The sequence below is a fragment of the Hydra vulgaris genome, chromosome 07 (assembly GCF_038396675.1).
Source record: "Hydra vulgaris chromosome 07, alternate assembly HydraT2T_AEP".
NCBI lineage: Eukaryota > Metazoa > Cnidaria > Hydrozoa > Anthoathecata > Hydridae > Hydra > Hydra vulgaris.
In genome coordinates, this window is record NC_088926.1 from 18442178 (window position 1) to 18455761 (window position 13584).

At 28.9% G+C, this 13584-nt stretch overlaps 1 protein-coding gene across 3 annotated transcripts in view; it reads left to right on the top strand.

Annotated features, from left to right (window-relative positions):
• Nucleotides 1-13584, top strand: part of LOC105846647 (1-phosphatidylinositol 4,5-bisphosphate phosphodiesterase eta-2) — an 83418-nt gene that overhangs the window by 16319 nt on the left and 53515 nt on the right. The window contains exon 1 of one of the 3 annotated variants that reach the window (XM_065801265.1): nucleotides 2088-2311. The exons of 1 other annotated variant lie outside the window; for it this stretch is intronic. The gene's annotated coding sequence lies outside the window, so the exon portion shown is untranslated. Of the gene's footprint in view, nucleotides 1-2087; nucleotides 2312-13584 lie in introns of those variants that run through there. One more of the 3 variants, XM_065801264.1, reaches the window with a different exon arrangement.

The following is a 13584-nucleotide window of genomic DNA, read 5'->3' on the forward strand; positions in this document are numbered from 1 at the left end:
TTATTTAACTCTTATTTTGAAAATCTGAATGTTTAAATGTTTTCTTTCAATTATTTTATTGAGAATAATCTTGTTGCAAATATAGTAGTCAGATATGGTTTTCGGTGTTGTGACGTATTAAATATGATATCAAGTGTTTTAATGTGCAATTACGTTTTAATAAAAAAAATATTATATTGTTTTTAAAAGATAGCGAAATTTAATGATTTCAAAAAGCGATTCATTTTTTTCTTGCGTTAAATATGTCTAGGCATAAAAAAACATGCAATTGCTTCAGTGTATGTACTGACAAAGATTTGGGTCGTCCAGACAACGTACGACCCCACTGGGTTCATATAACATTTACTAAAGTAAAAAAAAAAAATTTTTAAAACTTTTTCTTTACAGACTACTTACATAAAATTTTTATTTCGAATATAAAAGTATCAGTTATAAAAATAGGACCTGTTACTTTTGTTTACCAAATTTAATGTATGAAACAAAAGCTTATATAGGTATATGAATCTTTATGTTCATTTAAAACAACAATATATGGTTCTTTATGTTCAGTAAAAACAACATTGGCCCAAAAAATAAGCACCTAAGACCCTTGCAAGCGAGTGTTTAACGTTTGAATAGTAGAATATATATATTTTTTAATTAGATATTAAGTAAGATATAACTAAATTTTAAAACTGAATTTTTGTTTTTAACTCCATAATATTCAAGTAGCAGTATTATGGTTTTCAGTATATTATGATTTTCAGTATCAAATATTTTAAACAGAGAAATGAAAACACTTTATGTAAACTATCATTTAGAGCGTTATATCATGGGCAAATATTACTATTACTTTATCCGATTATTCGATATTACGTTTTAATATGATATATTCGATTACTACGTTTTAAGTTAAATGCATTTTTTTTGAAAACAAACTGTTTTCTAAGCAACAAGTTGTTCTTAGTTAGATAATCATAGAGTCTGTCATACGTTTTGTCTTTGTACGTTCAATCAAGTTTGAAAACGGTCTGTAGTTTAGAATATTTAAGTCATAACAACCCTTATATGCCCTTATATTAAATTAACGTTTCTAATTAGTTATAAATTTATCATGAAGAATTATCTATTGTTGTTTAACAAAAATAAAATGCTGCTACTTTTTTTCAGAAAAGTAATGAAAATTGTTCGACTCAAGATTTATAACTCACCAAAAATACATTTAAAATTCTTTATCATCTCTTAACGCAGTTGAAAGTCCATTGCACTCTTTTGAAATAGCTTGTGCCATGACAAAAAAAAAGAAAGCTCGATGATTATTTTAACTATTTAGCCCGTCCTAAATCACTACATGCAACATAATAGTTAAGTTCAAAATAAAGAATGAGCTTAACTATAAAGCTGCCATAAAAGTTAAAACTATTTTAAATTTCATTATAAACCTTTGTTTTAAAGTTGTTGTTATGTAAAACTTACAATGCCACATTTTGGAAAAACTTTTCCTGAGTGTAACTCACGAGCAATTAATGATTTATTGAGTTTCATTTCTAACGATCTCTGATCAATTAGTCTTATGGCAGCTCATAACTTTAATTTACAATGTCTATCCCACTATATAAGGTGTATGTTAAAAAACTATAACGTTGTTAGCGACCGTGACAATAAGTTATTATATTATTTTAAAAGTTTACCGAATATTTTGAAAGAAAAAATTATTTGACGTCTTTATAAATGAAAAAAAAATAGTTTGTTAATCTATTCCACAAGTTTATTTTACAATTCCAGGAATTATTTAATTTGTACAAAAAAATCTTAAATTTGCGTTTATAAAGTTATGTTAGTCTTGATAAAAACCGATTGTTAACAGGGTTGGTTAGAAAACAAGCATCAAAATAATTTTTCTGCCATTCATCTAATTTCTGGTCGTTCTTTTAGTACATTTTTTCCAAAGTACATTTTTTAAGCATGACATGTTAAACAAAAACTACCATTCATTTCTTATTACCGTTAAACTTTTTATTCAATTAACATTCGAAAATCTTGTTTATTTAGCAGCTTGCTACAACAAAAGAAGTTTCATGACGTCAGGCTTTGACGTAATTTAGTTTAAATCATCTTATAAAAAATTGCCTGGATATGCTATATATAACGAGAATTTAGATAAAATTGTAAAAATTACATAGAAGAAAATAGTTAATAGATTATCATTACTATTCGCGTGTTAGACGTGCTGTTAAATATTTTCTTTTAAAAAACTGTATTTGAAATACTAACTCTTTTTAATTAAATAAAATCACGTTTTTGATTGGTTTACAGCAAATTATAAAATTAGGTAATTGAGTTTTGTTAACTATTCTTGTTTTTATATATTAAAATATGTAAAAATTTGAATTCATTGAATTTAAATTTACATATTTATTAAATTACCAAATACTTACAGTTTTTTATAACGTCAAACCCATATTAAGAAATAAAAGCACCATGGCTTTTTCATAATTTAGAATTAGCATTTTATTTTTATTTACTGTTATTACCTACCTAGGGGAAGAAATAACTGTATATGACCGGGGAGCGCTCTGCTCAACGCCACCATCAGTTTAGTGTTAAGCACCAGTAATATAGTTTTAAGATTTTTAACGTCAACCTTTAAGTCAAAAATTTTTGTTGATAAAATATCTGTTTCTGTTTCCACCGCATATATTCCCATCGGTTCCATATTCTCAAGTTTTAAATGATACTAATTAAACTTGTTGTAAAATGTAATAGAATTAAAATTAAATTGTAATTAAATGTAATTAAATTAATTAAATTGAGAAATCAAATTGTTTAAGAAATAGTTTTGCAAAAACATAGAGCACGAAACCATTTTAGACATTGATTTACACTCATGTAAACAAGTATTTATTCTCACAGAGTTTTAAGAGGCTTTAAAAATATTTTTAATAGAAAATTAACTATATTACTGTTCTATAAATTAAACTAAAAGTGAATACAAAACGCTACAATCTGATTAGTTATTCTATTTTAATTGTTAACTAAAAGATTAGAAGCTTTATAAATGCAGTTAGCGGGGGTTTGTCGCAGGTTTTTAATCTGAGAATTGTCACGTGTCATCCCACGAGTTCTTTTTATTCTTTAAGTCGTTTACTGTAACTAAACCGATTGTACTATCGGTCAGGCCTAATTGATAGTACTATTGGTTAGGTCAGAATAAACATTGTAAAGAATAAAATATAGTTTATGGGATATATGTAGTTGCTATAGTAACTACGTATAAACTGTTTGTTTCACCTCAATGATTATAAAAAATTAAAACAAAATTTATTAACAAAAAATAAAATATTGTATTAATTATTTTTGATACTTTACATATTTTCATTTAATTTTCAAGACGCAGTTTTATATAGTTGTTTTTCAAACCGAGCTTTTCAAAAATAGGAAATCAGAGCCGTATTCATATTTTGATACGATAACGAGCAAATAAGCAACAACAATATATGTGAAATTTAAAACTAAATAAATTAAAAACAAAATATGCCAAAACTAATTGATAACGTTAAATCTTTTTGAAAACAAATTATGTTGATCCAGTAAAAGATTCACCGTAAGCCATACGGTGTTGCATTTCAATAAATAAAAATCCACATCATCAATAATTTATTTTACTATTATATGTTTGTTTATATATAATTATAATTAAATTATGTTTACTCATAAGAATAAAGGTATAAGAAATACAGTTCTAATAAGAGTTTTGCCCGTCATAAAAAAAATAGATTTTAAAAATATTTATACCGTTAAGAAAAATTGATTATAATAATTTATAATAAATAAAAAAAACTGTCATAAGTTCCATAACCTTGCCGAGGGTCGCGGTTATGGAACTTGCTTCTAACAAGTAATATATAAACTTGACCTTCCACTCAACATTCAAAATAATGTGCAACAAAACAACACTTATATGATTTGATATAAGTATTGTTAAAAACTTTATTTAAAGTAAATTACTTAGCTTTATGTGAATAAAAATTTGACCGAGTTTGGTAAAATTTTTATTCACGTAAAGCTGAACAATTACCGCACAAACGCTGAGTAAAAGCAATTGCTTTTTTTATTCACCCGGGCTCTTGTCTTTTGCCAGCACCGATCGAAGTTTTTATGTTTTTTAAATATTTTTATGGTTACTTTATACGCATAAGTTTTTTTCACGCTTCATATTAAATGTTTTTAAAAAATACCTCGGTTCCAGTTGTTGCTAATGGATGGTTTCCTTAGGATGTTCCTTTTTTAGGGATGTTTTTTTTTACGCGTGTTTCTTTAGTTTTTAAAATTTTATAAAATTGGAAAATGAGCTGAATCGAATGAAAATGAATACTTTACAAATGAAAATGAATACTTTAACCAATAAAGATATTTGAAATTTAAACATTTTCGGCAGGATATTATTAATAACTTATTTAATGATAACTTAAATGTTTTTTAAAAAACTCAAACTAACGCATCATATTTTATACCTTTTAACTTTAAAAATAACAAAAGATCATAACTTATTTTCTTTGTTACACGTAAACACTTCTTAGGGGGGACGATGGGTGATTGTTCTCCTCTCCCCGTAGGTATTTGGAAATAATTTTTTTACAAAATTTATATATTCAACAAAGTATGTTGTTTGAAAACGGAAGTAAACTAGGGAGTTTGTAATTGATAAGAAATTTTAATAAATTTGTGTGATGCAAAAAAAATTTGATTGTTAAAATATCAATATGACGTAATTTCATACTTTATTATTGAATCATCCGAATCACAAAATCGCCCTCTTCTCCTCCCCCCCCCCTCACTTTCTTACCTTGATGATATGGACCACTAAATCAAAAAAAAAAATTCTAAAATTCTTACGCAGGGGCGGTCTAAATCCACCCCTGCGTAAATATTAGTAAATAACATAAGTAAATTCAAATAACAAAAAATACATAACATATCATTTAAAAATGTTCAGACATTAAACTCTGAAAAACTCAAAAAAATATTATACTCATGTAAACTACGTTCCCATACACCACAAAAAAGCAATAACTAAAATAAAGAAATTTTTTTATTATAAAACTCTCATAAGTAAACAAATTTAAGAAGATGTTCAAAAAATAACATTGACTTAATGAAAGACAAAAAATCCTGTGAAGCCGCCATTGACAAAAAATTGCTTGGAAAACCAACCATGTTACCACTAACTACCTTATAAGCTTGCTTGAAAAAACCAACTTTGTTACCACTTATTACCTTAAAAACTTCCTTTATTATTATTAATCACAGTTGAAACTTCATTTTTTATAGAATTTTATCACATTTTGGACGATTGGTCATTTTTAAATAAATTTTTACCATCGTCATTTGCTTTAAACACTTAATGATAAGTTCTAAATATAATAATTTCTTTTAATTTAGTTAAACAAAGTAAGAATTTTTATTAAAAAAAACAATATTTCAGATTAAAAATAAAATTCTCACATTGTGAACAGTATCATATAATGGTAGTAAAGTTGTCAATTATATTATTAGCTTATTATTCCAATATGACCCTCCAATTCATTTTACTGACTTAATACTATTCGAAAAGTTCAGTACCACATACTTTTTATTAAATCTCAAATAAAGTATGGATATAAATTGGAAAGTCCCAGTTTTATTAACAAATCTAAAAAAGACACTTTCAATCAAGTTCCTTAAAAATTTTTATTTATAATCTTTCTTTTTTTGCTCTTTCATGAAATTTGTTAAATTTTTAACTGTTTTTTTATTGTATTGTTAATTAATTATTTGACCTTTATTGTTTTTTATATTCTCTTTGAACTATTTTGTATTAATTCCATTTCATATTCTAATTTACCAATTCATTTTGTACCATTTACACATTTTAATATATGAAGAGTCCAGGGAAAAAACGGCATAGTCACATTTAAAAAGTTTTGAGAAAGTATATATTAATCATTTATAAAAGTTTTCATATAAAGCATAGAAGTAAATAAGATATACAAAAACTTTATAAATCATTCATAAATACTTTCTCAAAACTTTTTAAATGTGATTATGCCGTTTTTTCCCCTGGACTCTTCATATTTTAACTTAATGACTACTCTACAGTCAAAACATGTATCGAAAATTAGTAAGCTAAATATTGTTATTAAATTCAAATTGTCGTGTCTATTAAATTTTTTACACACACACACACACACACACACACACACACACACACACACACACACACACACACACACACACACACACACGCACACACGCACACACGCACACATATATTTGTTTTAATTAATCATAAAAATAGTAACAGTAATTCCTACTGAATAATAAAATGCCCTACTGCGGTTTAAGTAGTTTTCAACTAATTTTCTCTTTTAGTTTTAATGAAGTTTTATTTGTAAATAATTTAGACCTATTTTTTAAACAAAATTGCAGCGAATGTAGGTATGTGCATCTTAATGAATTTTTGGTTTAAAATCTTATTTTATCTAACTTTATTTGTTATCTTGTTAAAACTAAATTTATAAAAGCTTTGCTTTGGTTAATAAGACGTCAATTATTTTATCAAACATAATATTTATTTTTTGGAAAACAAGAGGGAAAAAACTATAGTAATAATATTTGTTTGTTTTCGTTCAGTTCTCTTGAAATTTATTTGACTGCTCTCTTGAATTTGTTTTCTTTTTTTTTTTTTTTTTTGTATTTATTATCTCCCACTAAGCAGTTTACGAAAGCGAGAATTTAAATTCAAGTTTAGCTGTAGACGCCTAGATGTTTGAGACATTTGTTTCCTGATACATTATTTTTAGAACAAGAAGGTCAAAAAAGTTTGAAAAGCTTGTGAAAAAAAGAAAGTTTGGAGTTCAGCTTTAAAAGTTTTAATAACAAAATATGTAGAGTCAAACACTTTTCTGTTATAAAAGAAAATATCTCCCTCATATAAATCAGTCGCAAAAAAAATATTTTCCGTTTTAAAAACGTCAAAACGCAACTTTTGAAAGTCTATTGTTTCAAAGTCATTATCCATGACAAAAAGAGAACTAAATTAAGAATTTTTCAATAGAAATCAATTAGTAAAAAAATTTCATTGTACAGGGTATGGAGTACAGACTCCATGAAAATGAAATAAAATTTAAAAAAGCAAAATTTGTTTTAATGTTTAATCGCACAATTCTTTAACAAATCAATCAATGTCAGAAGCAAAGAAGCCCCGTTTAAAGACTATAGACGTCTTCTTTTTAAGAGCGAGGTTAGTAAGCATTTAATATGCTAAATTTAAATCATGGAACAGACGATTGTACTAAATAGTTGCCTTGCTTAGCTAGCATACGTAGTGTGATTATTTTACGGCATCATTCCATAATCGCAAGTCTACTGAAATTTTTTTTTTTTTAACAAATACTAAAGGTGAAATGTATGTAATATCCATATCCAAATCCTTTAGGTCAGACACGGGCCAAACTGAAACTGGTGATTGTGCTTGTGAAACCGCTACATCCTCACAGTATGTTTCTGATCCATCAACACAGCCATCTGTGTCTACCACATCCACTTTCTCTGCCAAGTTTGAGTCAAGCAAACCAGCTGTACCGGCAGTAACAGGTACTGCCCTGGTCCTTCATTCCTTTCAACCCCATTCTACGTACAAATTCCCAACTAAGAAATTTGCATCAGATCAGCACGAAAGGTCCTGTAAGAGTATTTGGTTTGCGAAATGGCCATGGTTACTCTATGTTCCTGAGACAGATTCTGTTTGGTGTTTTTGTTGACTCTGGCTTTTCCAACTGGAAAAAAGGAACCGAAAAATATTCAATTCATGAAAAGTCATCCGCCCACAAAGAAGCCACAGAGAAAATACTGTATTCCAAACAAACTCCTATATCTGCTATTTTGAGCGAACAAGTGTCATCATCTCAGGCCATCGCTCGAACCGTTTTGAAAGTAATATTTTCAAGCATTAAACATTTAGGACGACAGGATCTGGCATTAAGAGGAGGAGAGTATAATGATGGAAGTCTTTGGTAGCTTGTACTAGAACGGGTACAAGATCTACCCTCTGTGAAAGAGTGGTTAAACAAACGCGACACATGGATGTCAGACACAATACAAAATGAAATTATTCAAATGTTTGAACATTCAGTTCAACGAAGCATTGTCACTAATATATCACGGTGCTCATATCTTGGCCTTACAGCTTATGGAACTACAGATGTGGCGGGTCATGAGCAATTTTTTGTCCGCATACGGTATGTAGGTATGTAGTAATTTAAAAGTACAGGAATGCTTTATGAGTTTATAAAATTTCCAGAGCAGTTCTGCTGAAACATTGTTTAATGCCATAATTGATGTGTTTACCCGCTACACAATACCCATAAATAAACTAGTTAGCTATGCATTTGATGGAGGCAGTAACATGAGCGGACACAAATCTGGAGTAAGAGCTTGTCTCATTCGTTGGATCTTATTTTACAAGAGGTCTGTTTTGAAGTAAAAATAGTTATTGACACAATTCAATTTGTGCGTGATGTTGGAGCAACCATAAGAGAGTCTTCAAAGAGAAAGGCATTGTATGAATCTTTGTTTGGTTCAGATGATGTTATTCTGAACTTGGTCAGCTTTTGTCCAACTCGATGGTGCAATAGGGCAAAAGCCATTAGTAGAATTATGACAACTTATGGAGAAGTTTATGAAACATTGTCTCAGCTAGCAGGCGACAGGTCAGTACGTGTTGATGCAAGGGCTAAAATCTCAGGCTTAACCAAACAAGTTTCTAAGGCACAAACTTTTTATGGAGTTCTACTTTGCGATGCTCTGTTTTCCAAATTTAAATTGGTAGCCAAAGCTTTACAGAGCCCATCACTGAGTGCATCAGCCGCTGAAAAATGAGTTCAACTCCTTCTGGCTCAACTTCAAGACTTGTGTAGTGATGATTTTGCTTCAGAATTACACAGGAAGGCCATCAAAAAAGCTACCACACTGAATCTCAAGCTGCCTAAGGCACAGCGTAGTTCCACAGTTAATGCTCCTGCTCGTTTATTACATGAATCTCAAAGCCGTAATGTAGAACAATTAACTACAGATGTTATCTGGAAGAAAAGTCTTTTCAAAGCCATCGATCACTCAGTTGCAGAACTGCAGCGCCGTTTTAACCAAGAAGGATTGCATAAAATTGCAAGCACAGAAGCTATTTTGATAGGTTCATGCACATCCACAAGTTATGCAGCCACACTAGCCAGCATGCCACTGCAAAGTTTGCTAAATAATGTCGATGTTCCTATATTGTAGTTACAGCTGCAACTGCTTCCACAGTTATTTAAGGACAAGTCACTGCCCAAAGATTTACACCAACTAGCAGCAGCTTTAAAAGACCTTAAACCAAGTACCCGCAGGTTATTTGACATGGTGGAACAGGTAGCTGTGTTGTGTTTATCTGTTCCAATATACGTAGCTGGTTCTGAAAGGTCCTTCAGTGCATTGAGACGGCTTAATACTTGGCTGCGGTCAACAATGTCACCGAGTCGCCTCACTCACCTCGCTTTAATGCACATTAACAAAGATTACCTAGACAAGGTTGACATTACAGCACTCATAGAAAAACCCGTGAAAGTTCATCCGTATTTGGGCATTTTTTACAGTAACTGTTATTGTTTTGGCAGATTTTGTTTACCAAATATTTATATATAATGATTTAAAAAGGATTGCAAATCTGCATTTAGCAGGGTTAATTATGCCAAAAAAATTTCAGTGGGATAACGCCCCCCCCCCAAACACCCCATTCAGGGAGGAGTACCCCTCCCCAAGCCCTACTTATTTCTACTCCCTTTCCTCCCCAGTCTTTAAATACTTCCAGCGCCTATATATATATATACACACACATATATATATATATATATATATATATATATATATATATATATATATATATATACATAGGCGCTGGAAGTGTTTAGAGACTGGGGGGGGGAGAGGGTAGAAATGGGTAGGGCTTGGGGAGGGGTACTCCTCCCTGAATAGGGTGTTTGGGGGGGGGGCGTTATCGCACTGAAATTTTTTTGGCACAATTAATATATATATATTAGCAACCAGACAATCTCTAATGGACTTATTATAAAAGGACAAAAATAGACTTCGACAAAGCACTAATTGCAACAATTTTAATTACAACTATCAAAAATGAATTGTCTATAAAAAATGTTTGTCTTTCTAGACAATCATTTTAAAAACGGACACTAAATGAACAATCTCGATTTTTTAATGAGGTATAGAAGATCTATTTAATATATAATTTGGACTTATAACGAGTAATTAAATTTTCACTGCAGCATCGTTTCAAAAACTGAAAACGAGCACAAAATTAAAAATACAATTTTTCTAACAGAAGTTCATTTTTTAATTTTTTGTCCAGCGTGTGCTGTTGATTAAAAAGTTAATGTCTATTTAAAAACCTCAAAATGGACTATTTTGTGCTCAATTGAAGTTCATTTATTACTCAGTTCAGTTGTTTTTCAATTCTCAGTGAATGTGCGTGAAAATTTATTTTTAAAATGCCCTCTCCAGTTTGGGATTACTTCAAAAAAGTTGAAGTTATCATTTAAAAAATTTTCCTTAGTCACTAAAATCTTTATCACCTTCAATAAAATTATTTTAAAAATATGTGATCAAGGAGTTTTTTTGTTTCTAAGGGATTTTTTGGGTAATTTAGATTTTATTGGCAAAAATCAATATTTCTGGTTTTATGAAATCAAGTAAATTTAGACAAAATCATAGACACCAAATAGACAAAAAATTATGCTTTGTAGACTTATGAAGTGAAAATTATTTTTTAACTGAGCAATCTTAGGACACCATCAAAAATTTGATAGACACAACAAGGACAAAAAATTAAACATTTGTTGTGTCCATTACAACATACAGAATTGTCTATGTCTGTGTTGTAAGTCTATCCATAGACTAGTCTGGTTACTAATATATATACGCAAAATGCAATAATTAATTTTTCAAAAGATTAATTTTACAATAAAACTCTAGAGAGAAATAATAACAAAAAATATATACAATAAATCAATAAAAATGATTACAATATATATACAATAAACCAATAAAAATGATTACAAAATGACTCCGCAAATAACCAATCAATATAATCGAAATAAAAAAAACTGTAATTTTAATTAAATATAGATAACTTAATGGTATAATGTAAAGTTCGTTTATTAAATGAGGAGTTTTCCCATTTAATGCGGAGCGCTTCTTTTAATTTTAGTTTATGTTTGGTTGAAGTAGTATCCAAAATCTCAAATAAATTAGTGGATAGTTAATGAATAGATTAATTAGAAAAGTGGATAGATTTTTACAATTAATTTATGTGTTTAAATGGGTATATACACGGGATTTTTTATCAGCCACAAGGTGTTTATTAATCCTAGTTATTAAATGTCTGGAGGCTTATCTATTTTAACTGGCATTACAGCAAGCGCAAGAAAATTTGTAAACAACATGAGATTTAAGTAGTTTAGAGAAATGGCTTCTGGTTTTCTTCTGGTTTTCTTGTTCTTTTTCCATCGTAAATTTCAAAATTTTATGTTGTTTATCAAGATGACTTGAAAATTTATGGGCTTCATATTTAGAATTAAAGATAGCAATTATGTCATTCATACACTGATTATAAATATTGGTTTAAAAGTAGGACTTAAAACTGTAACTCATTTTTTTTGAAATCCTATGAAAATATTAGCTAAAATGGGTGCTAAAAGAGAACCAATTGCAACAAAATTTGTTTGATCGCAATAATTTCCGTCAAATAGAAAATAGGAACCGAAAGTTATAATCTGAAGTAATTTCTTAAAGAGTTTTAGAAAGTGGTTTTAAGCAAGTTTTATCTTTAAAGAATAAGTCAGTTGCAATGTTGATGGTGTTTAAGTGGTGTGTTTGTAAATAAACTTTCAACATCATATGAAACAACAAATTTAGTATTTACATTAATTTGCTTTAACTCTTCAACAAATGAGAATGAATCAAAAGTGCAAAATTGTTTAGGTATATGCGGAGACAATAAATGAATTTAACGTTTGGCAAGGTTGTAGTTTTATGCCCCAACTGTTAATATTACATGTCGAAACGTTGGAAGAGATTTTTATCTTTACTGAGTTGTGCATCTTAGGCAACGCATAATTTTTTGCTGTTTGAGATCCAACAGGAGAGATTTTATTTTAAATGTCTTTTTCAAAACATTTAAGCTTATTAAGTTTTCAAAGATACCCTTATAAAGATCGCTTTTTGTAGTAGAACCTTCTTTGGTTATTTAAAACTTATTACTCATAATATTCTGTAAAGATTTTATATAACCAGTTTTATTAAGATCGATTATGACATTTTTTGGTTGTGTGATGATGATGTTCTCATCTTTCCGAAGTCTTTTTAATATTTTGTGTTTTCTTGGACAACTATCAAATGATGTCTTTTTGTATACGTAGTTGCTAACCAGATGGGAAAGTTCACTTTTAATATTAGGTTTTGAATCGTTATTTTTTAGTTGAGTGTTTAGAAATTGCAAAATAAAAACATATTGGACAAATACATTTGTATTTTTTATTAATGTAAGTGGTAAAGCAAAACCAAAACCGTTGATTAATAAATCATGTTGTAAAGTATATGATGATATATTTTGAATATTTCACAGTTTTTGTTAAATCTGTTGGTAAGTTCACCAAAAATTAATTTTGGACTCCTGATGCCCCCAAAAAAGACTATTTTTAAAAATCTATGACCCTGCATTAAGTTTGATGCCAACGGTTGTTTCAAATGTTTTCAGAGTATTTCTGACAATTAAGAAAATAATTTATTGAGGCTTTCCTCGCCAATGAAGCTTTTAAGACTTTTACAATTCAAATCCTTAGATCTGAAGACCAGCATTATAAACAATTAAAAATAATTTAACTATATACATGTGATAAAAAAAATTATGTATACTATTCAACTCTCATATACTTGTTGGATCTAAAAAACAATTTCAGACTGCTAATAACCACTTTTGTAATGCAGAAACTAATGTGTCTGTTGATGTAAGTTTGAATGGGTGGGGTTGCTTTGAACAAATATTATTAATTAAACAAATAAAAAAATTGATTAATTTTATTACGCAAGTTTTTAAAAATTTAGTTATAAGTTTTTAATAAAAGTTTAAAACATTAAATTTTAATTACCTCACTCAATTCGTTTATTAAATTTTAGAATTTTTTTTCTTCAAGCAATTTGCTGGTTAAGCTAGAGATTTGTTTTGGTTTTTCAAAATCAAATTTGAATTTAAAAAATAAAATAAAATATTGTGAATAAGCTTTTTTTAAAAGTCATAAAATCACATATATTACGCTCTAAGTGACCAAAAACGTAAGTCTGATGTAAAATGAGCTTTGAGATGGTGATGAAATTGAGCATTTAAATAAAATAAAGTTGAGTATTTTGACGGATATAAAGTTAAGAATTGTGACGGAGGTGAGATTGAGTATTGTACGATAAAGTTGAGCATTAAGATGGAGATGAAGTTGATCATTAACCCAGCGGGCACAGACGTCC